We start from the raw sequence: 18,558 nt of genomic DNA on the forward strand, positions 1-18,558 counted from the left end.
GGTAAAGGGGAAAGAAATCAAAAGATGTGGCTGGAGGAGGAAGTGGAACTTGGTGGGGTTGTAAAAGATGCGTAGAATTTACATGAGGCCGAGATGAGAGGAGGGGGGTACATTCAAAATGGGGCACAGTAAGAGGAAAACTAGATGGGAACGCACCAACTGTGTTCAAGGATGTAGCACAGGCCTGTGTGGATGCAGAGCAGGTCTTGCTCCACAACACACAGGAGCAAACAAATGACCCCCGGAGCCAGGAGCAGATGAATTTTTATTTGTAGAAACATTGCATTTAGTGGCCACAGCACAATCCCGAGGAAATGAATGGGAGTTTTCTCCCTGCTGTCAGGGGCATTCTCCTGGATGATTAATTGACAGTTCTCCAGCCAAGCCCCTGTTCCTTCTGGAGGCCATGCCCCTTGGTGTGCACCTGCCACCGCAGAACCGAAGCAAGAAAATGTATTGTCTTCCTCTTTTTCTTCTGAGAGCTGCAGCTGCTGGCCTGCTTTAAGGAAACCTTCTTTACCTAGAGTATAAACTTGAACTTCTCCGATTTGCTGGGTGAAAACTTTACACTTTCAACAGATTCAGGGAAGTGGTTCTTTAGAGGGGTTGATTTTAAAAAGCCCCATTCCTCAGATGGTACTTAGGGCTCTTCCCTCCTTCTTGCCTTCCTGAGACCCTTTTTTTCATTTAGCGGCTTTCTGACCACATTCCTCAATGCCACATGATGCTTTGTGACAGCTGCTGCAGTTGCCTGGAATCTTGAGGCGGCTGATGGGGCCTCTCACATTCAGGAGCAGAGAGCCGTTGCTCTAAAGGAAAAGCAAACCGAACTTCTGGTGCATAAATGCATGATTTGTTCATTCATTCCAAACAGTTCCAGAAAGACAAGGCCAATATGGTAATTCTGCCTTTTTAAAAAGATTTTTATGGCTTTCAAAGAATTAAAGTTTACTTTCTAGCCAAAGAAACACTTAAAGTTAAGTTTCTTGGGGCTTGTTAGCAACATTTGTGCTATCCTCAAATTTGGACTGAAGGATTGGGCATGAAGAAGTCTAGAAGTCAGAGATAGTCAGGAATTAGAAATAAGAGTGAACATTGCATGAGCACTTCCTATGTGCCAGGCAATGTCTTAAGTGTTGGACACAAATCGTTGCTGTTCATTGTATTTAATTCTAACAGCAACACTTTTCAGTCATTCATCAAATTACCTGTTAAGTACCTGTTATGTCCAAGGCATACTATTCAAGTGGCTGAAGACTGAAAATAAATATAATAAATAAGTATGACATATTATGTAGTAAGGGAGAAGGTGACAAGAGCTAGAAAATAATTGATTAGGGTAAAGAGGTTCAGGAATCCTGGAGTGTGGCAAGAATAGGTCTGAAGATCTCATTGAGAGGGTGATACTTTAACAAACACAAGGAGAGCAAGAGGGACCTGCCATATCTTGGGGGAAATGATCCAGGCAGAAGTAACCAACACTAGTGGGTTCACATAAACAGAGAAAATAAAAATAAGGTATTGGAAGAATATTAGAGAGTTGACTGAGCTTAAGAAAAAGTGGAAATTAGATATTATTATCGTGATAAACAAGATAATATCCCCCTCTTTAGAGATAACCATGTTTTTTTGTTTTTTGTTTTTTTTTTTTGAGACAGAGTATCTCTCTGTCACCCAGGCTGGAGTGCCATGGTGTGATCTCGGCTCACTGTAACCTCCATCTCCCGGGTTCAAATGATTCTCCTGTCTCAGCCTCCAGAGTAGCTGGGATTATAGGTGTCTGCCACCATGCCTGGCTAATTTTTGTATTTTTAGTAGAGGTGGGGTCTCACCATGTTGGCTAAGCTGGTCTTGAACTCCTGACCTCAATTATCCACCCACCTCCCCCTCCCAAAGTGCTGGGATTACAGGCATGAGCCACTCCGTCAGGCAGACCATGTCTTAATCCCAGGATGCTATAACTAGGTTAGGTTATATGCCAAGGGGGAATTAAGGTGGCAGATGGATTAAGGTTGCTAATCATCTGACCTTAAAATAGAGAGATCAACCTGGACTATACAGGTGGACTCAATGTAATCATTGAGGTCCTTAAAGGTGTAAGAGGGAGACAGGAGAGAGAATCACAGAAACAGCAGTATGGGGAGGACTCAGTCCTGCATTGCTAGGTTTGAAGAAGGAGGAAGGGGCCATGAGCCAAAAAGTGTGGAAGCCTCCAGCAAATGAGGACAAGGAAATGATTTCTCCCAAAGGGCCCCCAGAAAGGAACACAGCCCTGCCCATGCATTGATTTTAGCCCAGGAAGACTTCAGAACTTAAGATATTCAATTTGTATTGTGTTGTTTCCTTCTTTTTTTTTTTTTTTTTTTCTTTTTTTTGAGATGGAGTCTCGCTCTGTCGCCCAGGCTGGAGTGCAGTGGCCCTATCTTGGCTCACTGCAACCTCCACCTCCCAGATTCAAGTGATTCTGCTTCCCCCACCTCCCAAGTAGCTGGGTCACAGGCATGGGCCACCACGCCTGGCTAATTTTTGTTTTTTCAGTAAAGACGGGATTTTGCCATGTTGGCCAGGCTGGTCTCAAACTCTTGGCCTTAAGTGATCCACCTGCCTCGGCCTCCCAAAGTGCTGGGATTCAGGCATGAGCCACGACACCCGGCCCAATTTGTATTGTTTCAAGACACTAAGTTTGTGGCAGTTTGTACTGCACCTTGAGGAAACTAAGAAAAGCATTTTTGCAAAAATCCCCCCAAAGATTCATCGACCTCAGGCCTCTGGACAGACAGGCCCCAGGGAGGAGGGTGGTCTCTTCAGATCCTACAGTATGAGCCAGCTTCAACCATCTCCCTGACTTGGGTCACAGCTCTCTAGGTTCCGATTGTGCCTGGCCTGCTTAAAAAGCATCAGGGTGAATGTGGATGGAGCCGAGGGAGCATGAGTGAGCATGAGCAGAGTGGAGGATGATGGGGTCAGAGGTCAGATGGAGGAACCACAGCTTGCCAGGCCTCAGAGGTAGTTGGGACACACACAGGTAGAGCATCCCTAATCCAAAAATCTGAAATCCACAATTTCAAAAACCTGAAACTTTTTGAACACTGATGTGATGTCACACGTGGAAAATTCCACACCTCACTTCACATGACAGGTTGCAGTCAAAACTATTTTTCATGCACAAAATTATTGAAAATATTGTATAAAATTACCTTTAGGCTTTGTGTATAAAATGTATATGAAACATACATAAATTTTACATTTAGATTTGGGTCTTATCCCTAAGACATTTCATGATGTTTATAGAAATATTCCAACATATGAAAAAATACAAAATCCGAACTGTCTGATCTCAAGCATTTTGATCAGAGATACTCAACCTACACTCAATTGGTAGCTATAAAAATCTCAAATTGACAGAGGAAATAGTGATGAAATAAACCTCCTAAGTTTAAACAAGTGAGATTTGACTCAAGGCCTCCTTGCCTCTAAAGCTCTTGGTTTTATCAGCTCACCCAAACTGAAGATGAAACACTGGCTCCTCGTGATGCTGTTGCAACACAGATGTGTCACGAGGTCCCCAAGATGATATGTTAAGATGGCTCCATTTGTTGATGCCCAGTGGTAGTCAAGAGCATTGCACCTTCCAGAAAAACATGGAAGGACTGTTTTTGTTTGTTTGTTTGTTTTCAGAATTTTAAGTAGAGCCAGGCCCCACAATGGCACACACTTCATTCCCTCTCATTCTCTTCCTCCCTTTGTTTCTCCCTCCCTCCTCTTCAGTCCTGCTTTTTTTCTGTTACTGGGGACCAAGGGGATCCTTTTGACATTGCAGCTACAGGGTTTGTTTAATGAAATAAGGAACTTCTACATGAGTTAGTCAGACTTGCTCATGGTCTTATTGCTTTTTAACCACCCTAAACCCTAGTCTCCATGTTTTTTCCTGTCCTTTGAGATTCAAGTTAAGCCACTCTCTGTGCATGTAGGTAGTCAGCCATCTGTCATCTTCGCCTGCCAGTGTCCCTACACCCTTATCTTTCTATAAGTGTCCTAATTTTACTGTGGGAAACCACCCCACCCCTTGTGTATCCAGTTCTGGTAGCTTTGTCGGTCTAGGCACCACATCATCTCCTGGCCAATGGGTGGGCACTAGATGCAAGTTTAGTTGGTCAGGCTTCCTGGAAATTTGAATCTAGAGAGCAGTGACCGAAATATGGAAAATATATAAATCTAGTTTATTCTGGAGAATCTAAAGAGACCAACATATTCCCTGGTGAATGTCTTTCCTAATGTCATGAATTGTTGGGGAGTTTCCTGTAGATATGATCACCTGTAATTTTTACTTTTTCTTGGATTCAGTAAGCTACTGTAAATTTATCTTCCAATGAATTATTTTAAAAATTTTCCCTGCTTATGTTAACCCACGTCAGTGTTGTTTACTTGCAATTTAAAAACAACAAACAACTTTAACTGATAACATCTTGCCTCTTGAATAACTAGCTTAATTTACTTAAGCTTTAATATTCTGTACTTCAAAGGCTCTGTGTAACTAAATATTCTACCCTTCATTAAGCTGTAGATTTTGCTACTTAACATAGAGTATATTTTTCTCTACATGTGTGCTTTTTTCCAATCATAAACCCCAAGACTGGAATAAAGCAATTCATCTTGCAATTATTCAAAAACCACCATCTTACCTATATTTAGCCATTTTTTTTAGGAGTGAGCAAGTAGAGATTTGGTCCAAAAGTTCAAGCCAGGATCTCTGTCTTGTGTGCTTTAATGTTACAGAAAATTCCCCAAAGTTTCATCTACCTGAAATAGTTCTTTCACCTATTTGTATGGTGTCTGCATAAAAATAAAATTCTGGAGTGAAGGTGCTATGAATCCAAGAGGTCTAATGAAAATCAAAGTGGTACTTGGGGAGGATAATTTATTACATGTTGCTATCCTTTCATAGTAACACTTTCAGTGGGATTTTTTCATCATAATAGTGGTGTAACATAGTCAAAGATTAAGCCCTGGCCAATGACACATAAGTAGATGTAACACATGACTCCCATGTACTCCTTCTTCCTGTAGAATGGATTGTGCATACGATGGCTGCAGTCCAGGTAGCTACCTTGTGCCATAAGATGGAAACTACACCCTGAGATGTGTGGAGCAGCAAGAGAGAAGGAACCTGCATCCAGAGAACTTCATGAAGCTGCTTTGCCAGGCTTGGGCTTCCAAACTTTTTTAATACGTAAAAGGAAAGTAAATTTCTATCTTGCTTAAACTTTTGCTACTTGGATCTTCTGTCAGTTGCAAAGACCATCTTCCTGAACTCTAAGTGATGTAGCTAGGTTTATACCAAATAGGGTACTTTTCTGTTACTACTCCTGCCTCTCAACATCTGTGCATACCTTTCTCAGCCTCCTTGGGTGATCTTAAATACTGTACAGGATAAATCATGCTTAACTAACACAAACTACCATTAAATACACGTAATAAACATGAACATTACATCTGGTTGCTGAGTGTTCCTAGATAGGGGCAGAATTAAGCTTCACCTCACCCATACCTACCTAAGCTCTATGCTTCTCTGACCTTCAAGGCAAGCTCTCAGGCTGGCCTGGCCTCTCTATTCCTGCCGTGCTGTTTTATGGGTTTCCCAGAACTCTGTAGAAGGCTCCAACTTTGGTCTTCTTCAAGGACATACAATTTGGATCCTGCTTTCACCACTTACCTGCTCTTTGGTCTTGGATGACTGATTGAACCTCTTACTATCTCAGTTTCCTCAACTATAAAATAGGAATAATCTCTTGGAGTTGTCGTGAGGATTAAATAAAGTAATACAAGTAAATCTTTTGGTGCCTGGCCCATTATAAATCCTCAAACAGTATTAATTGAAATCATGACTGTTATTTCACTCCAAAAGAGAAGATTTAAAAGTCATAAAGACCTTGACAAAGAAAAACTCTGCTGTTTGAGGAGGTGAGTAGGCAGGGGCCTGGGTAGACACTGCCTTTCTAACTATCACCACAAAGCAACCTCCTCTTTCACCATAGGAAGAAGGGCTATTAGGCACAATGGTATGTATCAGATCAATTTCTCATCCATGTAATTTAAAATAGCTTTGCATCTACCTTAGGGTCCAGGGTACACAGCAAGGAGCGACACAGGGAATTGAAGAGCTTGTTCATTTCCTTTGCCTCTATTCCACCATGGTTGCTCTGCTCCCAGGTGCCCAGACTCTCCCACGTTCTCATGTCTCATCCAACGTCTGACTAAACCATAAAAAAGAATGAAATCATGTCTTTTGCAGCAGCATGGATGGAACTGGAGGCCAATATCTTAAGTGAAACAACTTCAAAACAGAAAATCAAATACCGCATGTTTTCAGTTATAAGTGGGAGCTAAATAATATGTACACATGGACATAGAGTATGGAATAATAGACACTGGAGACTCAGCAGGGTAGGAGGATGGGAGGGGAGTGAAGGATGAGAAATTACTTAATGGGCACAATGTACATTATTCAGGTGATGGTTACATTAAAAGCCTAGACTTTGCCATTATGCAGTGTATCCATGTGAGGAAACTGCACGCTTAACTCTTAGAGTTACACAAATTGACACAAATCTCCCTACCCAGGTGTCCAGGGAGAAACTCTCAGCCTTCAAGGACACACTTAGGCTTCCTGAAATGAGGAATTTGCCTACAATGTTTTACTAATGGGTAACATCTTTAAAACAGAATTGTTCGGCTGGTCGAGGTGGCTCATGCCTGTAATCCTAGCACTTTGGGAGGCTGAGGTGGGTGGATCACCTGAGGTTGGGTGTTCAAGACTGGCCTGACCAACATGGAGAAACCCTGTCTCTACTAAAAATACAAAATTAGCTGGGCGTGGTGGCGCATACCTGTTATCCCAGCTACTCAGGAGCCTGAGGCAGGAGAATCGCTTGAACCCAAGAGGCAGAGGTTGTGGTGAGCCAGGATCACGCCATTGCACTCCAGCTTGGGCAACAAGAGCAAAACTCCGTCTCAAAAAAAAAAAAAAAAACCCAGAATTGTTCTTAAATTCATTTCACCACTTTATGAAATAATCTGCAGAGATTTATCTTATCATAGATTTCTTTAAAGTGTTTTTTTTTTCCACAATAAATCACCTGTAAAACTATACATAAGCCATGGCAAATAATTCTTAGTAAAATTATTTTCTTTCTAACTAATACAAAATTATGATGGTAAAGAAGTAAGAATTTGAAAGATTTGAGCTCTATGACTTTTTTTTTTCTTAAGAAAAACACAATGCAGCCGTCATTTAACAATGCGTTTTGGTGGTTTTAAACCAGTTCCTTCTCAGTGTTATCTGATTTTGGCAAACATACCGGAAAGACAAGATTACAGTCCCCACACTCTCTCCTTTCCAATCTTTCTGGAACCTTATTTGTATCTCTATGTCAACAGAGTGAAGAAAAGATAGTGTTTTATTTGAGCAGCCCACAGCTACTGGCATACTTCTTAATTAGTGTCTGTGACCAGTTAGCATTGTTTAGATTTCATTCAACACACTTCCCCAGAAACACAGTGCTTCGTGGCGGCTGCGGTATGCACCAGCTGTCTTTAATCTCTCAGGACCCAATTCACAGACCAAAAATTCTGTTATGAGCACAAATCTCTGAGTGGGCATTTGTTTATTTTCTGCTTAGGAGACAACTTCCATATATCTCTGCCATTAAAAATAAATCAGTACATAAAATAAATACACAAACAAATACAACAGATCAAAAGCTGAGTATCTCACTTCCAACTAAACTGAACTAAAGGCTTGGCTCATGGAAGTGGCACCTCTGTTTGGTCAAGAAAATACTGCTCTTCTCTTAGAAATAATAAACTCATCCTTAAAAGCCAGTTTGAAGACTAAACATACCCATGACAAAGAAAAAGGACAAACAAGCTTATGGCTTCAGGCAAAAAGGCCATTATTTCCATTGGCCAAGCCATGTACATTCCATTTCTTTTAGAAGTGTTCTGCTGAATAGCATCTTAATGCATCTCCTCTTTTTTTTTGAGACAGAGTCCGGCTCTGTAGCCCAGGCTGGAGCACAGTGGCATGATCTCGGCTCACTACAACCTCCACCTCCCGGGTCCCAGTTCAAGCAATTCATCTGCCTCAGCCTCCCAAGTAGCTGGGATTACAGGCACGCACCACCTTGCCCAGCTTACTTTTGTATTTTTAGTAGACGGGGCGCGGGGGGGGGTTTCACCATGTTGGCCCGGCTGGTCTTGAACTCCTGACCTCATGATCTGCCCACCTTGGCCTCACAAAGTGCTGGGCATCTCCTCTTTTCCTAAATGTGCAAACAGAAATGTCTGCAGACAATGCTTGCTCATGGACACCTGGATGAGTTCTCCTCATTCTAACACTTGGAACAACAGAACACATGACCACCTTGTCAAGATTATGTGGAAGTTAATGGCAGCAGTGAGGAGATCCCATACCCCACTGTGTCCTGACTCTTCTCCCTCAGGAACTTACACACATCAGTTATGTGACTTCATCATTTTCTTATCCCAGCACCCAGTACAGTTTCTGGCATGCAGTGGGTTGTCAACAAATGATTGTTTAACTAATACTAGGAAATAGCACTTACATACATGTTTATTACTTGCCAGGCACTATTCCAAGAGCCTTGCAAGTATTAACTACTTAATCTGCACAACAGCCCCATGGAATAGCTGCTATTATTGCTCCATTTTACAGATGAGGAAACGTGAACATACAGAGGCAAAGCAACTGGCCCTTCAATGGCAGAGATGGGATTTAAACCCAGGAATTCAGGTTCAAAAGACATAGTCTTATTTGCCACACTACACTTTCTCTGCCCACATCCCAGCCTCCAGGCCTTAATTTCCTCATGTAACTAGGTGGTCTCTCAGGTTCCTTCAAGTTGTGTAGAGTGAGATTCTAATCTATAATTCTTGGATAACCAGTGGGACACAGAGAATCCTCTATTACCTATTCATCCCCTCAGAACATTCCCAAGTCTTAAACTCCTGCTAAGATTACATAAGACAGCATGGAGCCATGGTTTGCCCTTTTTCTAAAAGAAGAAGCTTTCTGTGAAAATACAACTATTAGGGCAACAAGAAAACTTCTCATGGGTCCAATTCTTTCAATATCATTTTAATAGACAAATAGGTGATACACATGATAATGATTCCTAGAATCCCATTCAATAGCTGCACAAGATGAACCAGCACAAAGAGCTGGGACCTACGACAGCACAAAGGGTCTCTAATGCAATGTGAGATACCAGAAAGTGTAAGGCCAGTCCCAAGCTGGTCACCTAGGAAGGCATTAGGAAGCCATGAGATGAGAGTGAGGAAGTCAAGGCTATAAATGCGTGTGTGTGTGTGTCCCAAGAAACTAGACTATAAAGGAAAGCAGAAAGGGACAATGGCAACAACTGGAACACAAAGAGGAAGACAGATTTTTTTAAAGATAAGAAAAATATGTCTATAGTTTCCAAAAAAGTAATCTGTTGATAGTGAGAGGTAGAAAACACCAGACAGAGAGAGAATGGATCATGGATAAAATATGAGTCTGGTCAAGTGAGAGAGGTGGGTGTGAAATGGAGAAAATAATCTTGAAAAGCAGGAAGGGCACCTTTTCTCTTCACGAAGCTGAAATGAGAATGGGTCCCACGTGGCCTCTGCTGATTCTCTCCTCAGACTGGAATCTTAAGGTAGCTGGGCATAGGGAATTTAAACTATCCTTGGGGGCTTTGCTGACTCCAAAAATAGCTTCTCTAAGAAAAGCAAAGGAAAAGCTAGTTGTCAAATGTTAGTGGCTACTGTTGGGGGTAATAAAATTGGGTGCCAATAACTATTAACAGGTATTCATAGGTAGAAACAGAGAAGTCTGGGGCATGGGGGCCCCAAACAGCCAATGTTGCCCCCAACCAACTGTCCAAGTCCCTAAAGAAAACATATGTGGGAAAAAGAAAGCAATGCTAAATGACACTTTCTTTTTTTATTCCACTAATGTGTATTAAATACACTATGCACCAGGCACAGGTGCTAGGGATATAGCAATGAAAAAAACAAAGGCCTGCTCTTAAGGGATTTACATTCTATCTCCAAATTCATTAAGAGAAGTTTGACCTCAGATTGTCAGCCCAAGTTGCCTGTGTGGCCTGCCTCCGACTCAGAGACCACCCTGCCATGTTAGAATGGCTACACCTGCCAGCAAGGCACAAAAGAAAGTGAAAGAGACAGAACGTTTGCCCCAAGAGTGAAAGCAGAACTGGTGAAGGCCACCTGCCCCAGGAAGGGAGAGAGGAGAAAGCTGCCCAAGACATGGGGTGGGGGTGGGGGGGGCAGGGGGGAAGAGTTGGGGAGACACAGAAGAAAGGATGCTTCTGGGCCTCATCCCCTGGGCAGTAGCCCTGACACCAGTGTCCTTTCTGGCCTCAGAAACCCCAGAGGGAGCCATAAGAGTCCACACCCAAGCATGCTAGGACCTAACTCAGCACAGTGGTAGTGGAAGCCTCACTGGGGAATATGAGATTCCCCATATTTTACCCTATCCTTAGGGATGATTCCCAAATCATCATTTAAAGGAAATGAAATTGGTCTTCAATGCCGTTAATAATCCTGACCCAATCTCTCTCTTTGATCTATTATTTGTCCTATGTACACTTTGTACACAGTGGTTTTCTCATTGGCTCCAGACTCTGCCTTGACCTGTGCATTCCCTTTGCCTTTGCTTCAAAAATATTATCTCCCACCTGATCTGGTCTCTCTTCCTTTGATAGCTATTTACATGGTCTCTTCTTCCATCCCAACTATTCTGTGCGCTTTCCCCACCAACCTCAGCCCATGTGGCTCTCTCCTTTCCCTGAGCTCTTCAGATGCCCACTATCTGTGCCTCTCCCTAAGATTTAGCATTTACTACCATGTTTATACGTCTTGCTCCCTTTCATCAATTATAATTCCATAAAGAAATCCTTGACAACCCCAAAACACTAATCCAGCACATTGCATATGTTTAGTATGCAATAACCTTTTTAATTTTTAAAACTACTTACACTGTGCTTACCTTACAGAGGATTTAAACAGGTGGTTTCGGTATATTTTGGTTGATGGACGGATGGATCAGCTGACTGATTAAAGGTATTGTTTACCTTTATATATATTATATATACATATTATATATATATAAAGTGAGGTTCACACAGTATGAAAGGTCCTCGGTAAATGAAGGAGATCACCATCGCCAACCTGCTTGATGGTGGAATGTAAGTTGTCTTTAAGTAAATTACAATAAGCATATACCTTTTGGCTGTGCAGGTGTGAAATCCAGGGTTAAATTTCCTCCTGCACCTACAACATACATAATGAAACAAATATAGAAACAGATAATAGGGAAGTAAGTTATAGATGGTCCTTTAGAAATCAATTTCATCTGTGCATCTAACCATAAAAGCAGCATCTGCTCTGCTAAATACAGGTGTTTTATATCCTTGTCATTAATTGGAGGGGACATTATGTCATCATACATCAACAGTTAAGGTTGGTGAAAGTGCCACTTATCTCAGGTGCTGTCATTAATCAGGTTCTTTTCAGCTTGGTGACTCCAGAGGCTTAGCTCGAAGCTGCTCTATGTGAATGGGTTTTCCCTGTATGTTTGAGGTGTCCTTTTATTATCATTTTGAACGAAAACCTTGGGACCCAGACATAAGAGGCCATTAAAGAAGCTATTCTAATGCTTCAGAGAAGAAAAACATTTTCCTCCATCACCTTCATTGCCCCCACTCCCTGTGTCTCCACCAAACAGCCACAGTGGAGAGGAAGGCAAAGCAGCACAAGCTGTTGTCTCATCACTGTTTAACCCATTACTGAATTTCAACGAACCAGTGCAGCTGGTGCTTCAACAGAGCTGGAAAGCAGCAGAGTCCTAGAAGGCAGCACTGTCTCTTTCCATCTGACACCAATGTCATCCAGGTGCCTTCTTGGCTACCTCAAACCCAGTGTGGTGTCCCTTCCAGACAGGCTTCTGGGACACATTCTTCCTTGTCTCTGCTTTCATTGAAAATATCTGTCCTTAAAATGTCTGCCCTTTATCCCATTCCTGCAAGGCCACTGGAAGTGGCATAAGTTGTCAGGAGCAATAATGGCAGCCTTTTTAAGTAATGATGTTATAATTTCAGCACCTTGAGCCTAAGAATTAAAGCAAATATGTTCAGGTAGCAACTTGCAAATTAATATGGGGAGTCAAGTCATTTGATCCATATCAAATTCTTACTCAGGGAGCTTCTACTCTGCCCTGAAAATAGAATCTCCTACCTATCCCACCTTGGTTCCTGATTGTTTCAACATGTGCAGGAGACTGAAAGAATAAGGTGGGGAGTGTGTTTATGATTCATCTATTCAATAGATATGTGTTGAATGTGAGGCACTGTGCCAGGAGAAGATACAGTGGTGTTCATGATCAGACACCATCCTTGCTCTCAAGGCTTTATAGTGTGGATGGATGTGATAGAAATGAACCAAATAGCAATAAAAAAATGTAAACTCTAAAGTGATAACTGTGATTAGTTCTCTAGAGGACAGCATTGTATATCTGGGCAAATATATGAACATACCATGATCTGGAGTAGGAGTAGAAGTTGATCAAGGGAGGTGTGGGGAGGGATGAAGAGTGTCCCTAGAAAGGGAACAGCAAACACCAAGTGCTGTGCTAGGAGGAAGCATGAAGAACCCCAGAAGTTGAAATGTCCTGGTGGTAGGCAAAATTCTAAGATCCTGCCAGGCTCCATGGCTCATGCCTGTAATCCCAGCACTTTGGGAGGCTGAGGTGGGGGGACTGCTTGAGGCCAGGTGTTGGAGATCAGCCTGGCCAACATGGCAAAACCCTGTCTCTACTAAAAATACATAAATTAGCCGGGTGTGGTGGCACTCGCCTATAATCCCAGCTACTCAGGAGGCTGAGGCACGAGAATTGCTTGAACCTGGGGAGGCAGAGTTTGCAGTGAGCTGAGACTGCGCCACTGCACTACAGCCAGGGTGACAGTGCAAAGTTCTGTCTCAAAAAAAAAAAAAAAAGAATTGTAATTTTCCCCCAGGTCCCCAGTTTCTGACTGTGAATATGATGGATTTTACTCCTGAGGTTAGGTTATATATGATATGGCACAGTTAGCATTTAGAAAGAAAGACTATCCAGGTAGTTCTGACATCATCCCAAAAGCCTTTAAATCTGAGTCTAGAAGTCAGAGACTGAGGAAGTCAAAGATTCCGAGGACAAGAGGATTCAACTGGTTTCTGGCTTAAAGATGGAGGGAGCCACCTGGCAAGAAACATGGGCCACCTCTCACAGCCGAGAGAGACCCCAGTTGGCAGCCAGCAAGGAAATGGGAGTTTTCAGCCCTACAGATGCAAGAATGCAAGAAACTGCATTCTGAATAGAAGAATGACTTTGTGTATCCATTTCTTAAGGCTGCCATACCAAGACACCACAGACTGGGTGGCTTAAAAAACTGAAATTTATTCTCATTGTTTTGAAAGCTAGAAGTCCAAGATTGAATGGTTGGCAGGATCTTTTGCTCCTAAAAGAGGGAAGTGTCTTTTCCAGGTCTTTCTCCTTGGCTTGCAGATAGTTTATATCATCTCATCATAATCTGTCTCTTCACATCATCTACCCTCTAAGCATTTGGGAATTTGTGTCATAATTTGCCCATTTTGTAAGGACCAGTCATGTTGGATTGGAGCTCATTTGATGAACTCATTTTAACTTGATGGCCTCTACAAAGACCCTATCTCCAAATAAGCTCATATTCTGAGGTCTTTGGGGTTATGACTTCAACATAGGAATTTGAGGTGGGGGCATAATTCAATCTATAATTAAAGTGGATTCTTTTCTCAGAGCCTACAGATGAGAATTCAGGCTGGTCAGTTCCTTGATTCAGCTTTGTGATACCCTAAACAGAAGCCAGCCATGCCATGCCTGCACTTCTGACCTACTGTGAAGCTAATAAATGGCTGTTGTTTTAAGCTGCAAAGTTTGTGGTAATTTGTTGGGTAGCAATCAAAAAACATAGCACAGAAAAGGTTGGCAGGGCCAGGCCACACAGGGTCATGAAAGCAGGAGCAAAAAATTTTGTCTTTATCCTGAGAACAATGAGAAGCCACCAAAGGCATTAGGACTATCATGCTCACATTCTGTTTCTCTTTTGGGCTTCTCTTTTTGCTCTTTGTGCTCTTTCCAAATAAAAATCCCAAAGAAGTAGGTGGCTGCAGAGAAAAATGGGAAGTTCCTTGTCCCACCTTAATCCTTAGGGCATATTATTAAAAAAAAAAAAAAGGGAAAGAAGAGGAGGACAACAAGATGGAGATAAATTCCATTTTTTGAGGGCACATTCTGAGTCCAGTTACTATTCTGAAGCTTTCAGTGCATTTTCAGATTTAATTCTCACTATAAGCCTCTTCTAACCCCTATTGTAGTAACATGCCCAAGGTTATCAGCTAGGGGGAGTGTAATTGGAACTTGAATCCAGGCCTGGCTGGCTCCAAAGCTCATTTTTAAAGCTCATTACTTTAAAACCATCCCCCTACCCTGTCTCACCAGTATTGTTTTAATACAGCGTGATATAACATATCCAAGTCTTAGAAGAGTCCACAGATTATGCAGAACAGGTATGAGTACAAAGAATGAGAATGCCATGGTGGTAAGGGTCAGACAGATGGGCCCAGTTGAAAATGAGCAGCAGAACTTGTACAAGAGCCCGGTCACCTTTCTGTCTGGTCCCTTTTATTCTCCTTCCTTTTCTTGCCTAAATGAAGTTCATGTCTGAGGACTGGAGTGGCATAGGTAATAATAATTCTTCCCTTGGGCTTTAGGGAGAGGTAAAGTGTTTTCATTTATTATTTATTTTTATTTTTGTAGAGATGGGGGGTCTTGCTATGTTGCCCAGGTTGGTCTCGAACTCCTGGCCTTAGGGAATCCTCTCACCTTGGCTTTCCAAGGTGTTGGGATTATGGGTGTGAGCCATCACACCCAGTCTAGAGTGTTTTTAAAACCCTTCTTAAGAACAACCAAGCTCTGAATGGTCCTTAGCATCCCTGGAGGGCATTGCACATTTCAGCTGGCCAGCACCGAGGAATGCGGGATGCAGAGCTAGGAAGAGATCCGCTGATCCATCCCAGGGCACTTGTGAAGATTTGAAGAATACATACTGGTTACCCAACAACCTATCTGTAGTCACTCCCTGAAGCAAGGGTAAGTTAAACCTTATCAAAAACCCTTAAGGCAACAGTGAATATTCTATTTTTTTCTTTCAGTGAATTACAAGTAGTACCTAGCTTATTATATTCCCTAGATAATTATTACATTTTATATTCTTTACCTTCTTTTAAAAAGAAGGATGCACTAGTTTTCTAGCATTCATTTACATGCCTTTGATAAATTACTGTAACCAGATTAGGGAGATAAAATAACCAGTCTATTAATTACAGTGATTATTATTTAATGGAAAATGGGATTCTAGGCAAAGCGTGTAGTGAGAAGAAAGCTTAGCAATGCATTATACAGATGTGGTATTTTATCTTAAAAGAGTAAGATAAGTGTCCAGTCTGCTCCACAATCTAGAGAGTATGTTCATTAGCTCTGCAAGATTTATATGTATAATTGACCATAATATTTTAACACTATTTGCTTGATTTGCAGGTATATGAAGAATGAGGAAAAACTGTAACTTCAATTAAATTGAATAAATTCCTCAATGAACATATTAAAGGCCAGATCTACCCAGCAATGTGAGAAGCAGAGGGCTGAACAAGAGTTCAAAACTTTTTTTTTAATTAAACAATACATTATTCTAACTTGAAGTCATTGGGAATTTATATTTAAAAGGACAGGGGTTGAAAGGAGAGCTTCCCCCACATCAATTATCCTCATAATTAACTTCAAAAATAACCAAAAAGGTAACATTTGGAGAAATGTTGGTACTTTCTAAAAAAGAAACAGCATTATGGCCAAATCCCGAATGAATCACCAAAAGACATTTGATCTTGTCTCACTCCCGTCAACTATAAAAAAGAGAATAAGATTGCATCTGCCATCGTGGAGTTACATGAATTAAAGCAGGCTTGTATCTACAAACTCTGGCCAAATCTAGGCAGCTGCTGTTTTTGTGTGGCCCTTGACCTACGAATGGCTTTTATATTTTTAAATGGTTGGGAAAAGAAAATCAAAATAACAATACTCTTTTGTGATGTGAAAATTTTATGAAATTCAGATTTCAGTGTTCATAAATAAAGTTTTATTGGAACACAGCTATCCTCACTCACATATTGTCTGTGGCTGCTTTAGTGCTATAATAGCAGAATTGAGTATTTGTGACAGAGACCATATGGCCAACAAAGGCTAAAATATTTATCATCTGGCCTTTTATAGAAAAAGTTTGCCGACCCCTGAACAAAAGGAGTAACACACAAATTCTCAATGTTCATTACATATCACCTGGGGAGCTTTAAAAAAACCCATTTGCCCATGTTACACACCAGACCAATTAAATAAGAATCTCTGGGAGTAGACTCCAGGCATCAATAATTTAAAAACTTCCCAGGAAATTCCAATGTCCAGCCAGATACGAGAACCAGCAGACTTACATGCTATGTATGGTGTATAAACTTAACACATAGTAAGACCTTGGTAATTGTTAGCTGACTCGATAAAATAAATCCTCCTTTTTAATTCCTCATTTTATTTCAGTAAAATGTTATTGAATATGCACTGGGTGCAAAATGGTTTGTTTTTCTTCCCTCACTCTTTCCTCCCTGCCTACCTCTATTCCGACCTGCATGTAAGAGTTAAAACAAGAAGAAACACTAAGTTTCCCTATAGGACTTTAATTTCTAAACATTCACACGCTCAGTATTTTATGTTTTCATTTATTCATTCCACAGATTTTTAATGTGTAATATCAAGTTTTACACAATACTTATGGCACGTAAGTGCTCCCAAGATGTGCTTTCAAGGTTCTGGAAAGTGCCCAGTGTTCTTGTAAACAGCCCTTTGAATCTTCTAGGGTTCTTGTAAATAATCCTTGATATGGTTTGGCTGTGTCCCCACCCAAATCTCATCTTGAATTGTAGCTCCCATAATTCCTATGTGTTGTGGGAGGGACCCGGTGGGAAGTAATTGAATCATGGGGGTGGGTCTTTCCTGTGTTGTTCTCCTGATAGTGAATAAGTCTCACAGATCTGATGGTTTTATAAAGGGGATGCACATGCTCTCCTGCCTGCTGCCATGTGAGATGTGACTTTGCTCCTCCTTCACCTTCTGCCATGATTGTGAGGCCTCCCCAGCCATGTGGAACTGTGAGTCAGTTAAACCTCTTTCCTTCATAAAATACCCAATCTTGGGTATGTCTTTATTAGAAGTGTGAGAACAGACTAATACAGTCCTATATAACCTGACTGGCTTAATAGTAGGCTTAAATTAATAAATGCACGGCATCTTCAATAGGCAATAACTAAAAAGAGCTCTTGAATGTATGTGTAGTAAAGAACCAAAATAATTGATTAGCCGGGTATGTCCACTCCACATGTATAAAACCCAAGAGTAGTTCACTTTTTTGTCACAATCTAAATCCTCTAAAATGAGAACACCCTCTAAGTCTTCCCAAACAAGAAATGGATATGGACAGAGATAGAGCTACAACTAGGACAGAGAGATTAAGTACATGGATTTTTGAATTCACACCACCAAGTTCAATTCCAGCTTCATTGGTCACTAGCTTCATGATCTTGGGGCAATCACTCACCTCTCAGGGCCTTGATTTTCTCAGCTGGAAAATGGGAATAACAATTCCAATCTCATAGAAATGAGGAAATTATTTTCTAAACACATTTTTTTAATTGTGGGGGTTTCCTCTAATTCTTAGACTGTGAGGCTGAAAGATGGTCTTTAGAGCCTGGTGCACAGGGATCGACCCCTCTATGCCAGGCACTTGGCACTCCTCATCTGAAGTCCTCACTTTTTTGTTTTGTTTTGTTTTTTTGAGACAGAGCCTCACTCTGTCACCCAGGTTAGAGTGCAGTGCCACAACTTTGGCTCACTGCAACCTCTGCCTTCTGGGTTCAAGTAATTCTTGTACCTCAGCCTCCCGAGTAGCTGGGACAACAGGCACGCGCCACCACACCCAGCTAGTTTTTCTATTTTTAGTAGAGACAGGGTTTCACAACGTTGGCCAGGACTTAAGTGATCCACCCACCTTGGCCTCCCAAAGGGCTGAGGTTACAGGCATGAGCCACCGCTCCTGGCTGAGCATTGCTCTTTATGGCCAAATATGAACTCCTTGAAGGAAGGGATTATAATTATACAGACACTCCCCAAATTACATCACAGTCCCATTCAAGAAGGCCTTGCAAAGCATGGATTTGGTGTACATTGAAAATACAGACTTCACAAAGACCTTTAAATTACCCATAGCTCTTTGGAGAAATTAGAAGACAACAGCTCCTATTTGCATTTTTTCAGGACATCGGTCCCAAGGTCAAGCATATCTTTCACAGCCTTCAATA

The 18,558-nt window shown here is 41.5% G+C and overlaps 1 long non-coding RNA gene across 1 annotated transcript; it reads right to left on the reverse strand.

Annotated features, from left to right (window-relative positions):
* Window positions 1-248: 248 nt before the first annotated feature.
* Window positions 249-7,001, reverse strand: LOC129019084 (uncharacterized). The gene is made up of 3 exons (XR_008495506.2): window positions 6,888-7,001; window positions 6,114-6,254; window positions 249-809 (listed from the first exon to the last, which is right to left on the reverse strand). It is a non-coding gene; the product is annotated as an uncharacterized LOC129019084 (long non-coding RNA).
* Between the last annotated feature and the right edge of the window lie 11,557 nt (window positions 7,002-18,558).

Source organism: Pongo pygmaeus, chromosome 17 (assembly GCF_028885625.2).
Source record: "Pongo pygmaeus isolate AG05252 chromosome 17, NHGRI_mPonPyg2-v2.0_pri, whole genome shotgun sequence".
In the NCBI taxonomy this organism is placed as follows: Eukaryota; Metazoa; Chordata; class Mammalia; order Primates; family Hominidae; genus Pongo; species Pongo pygmaeus.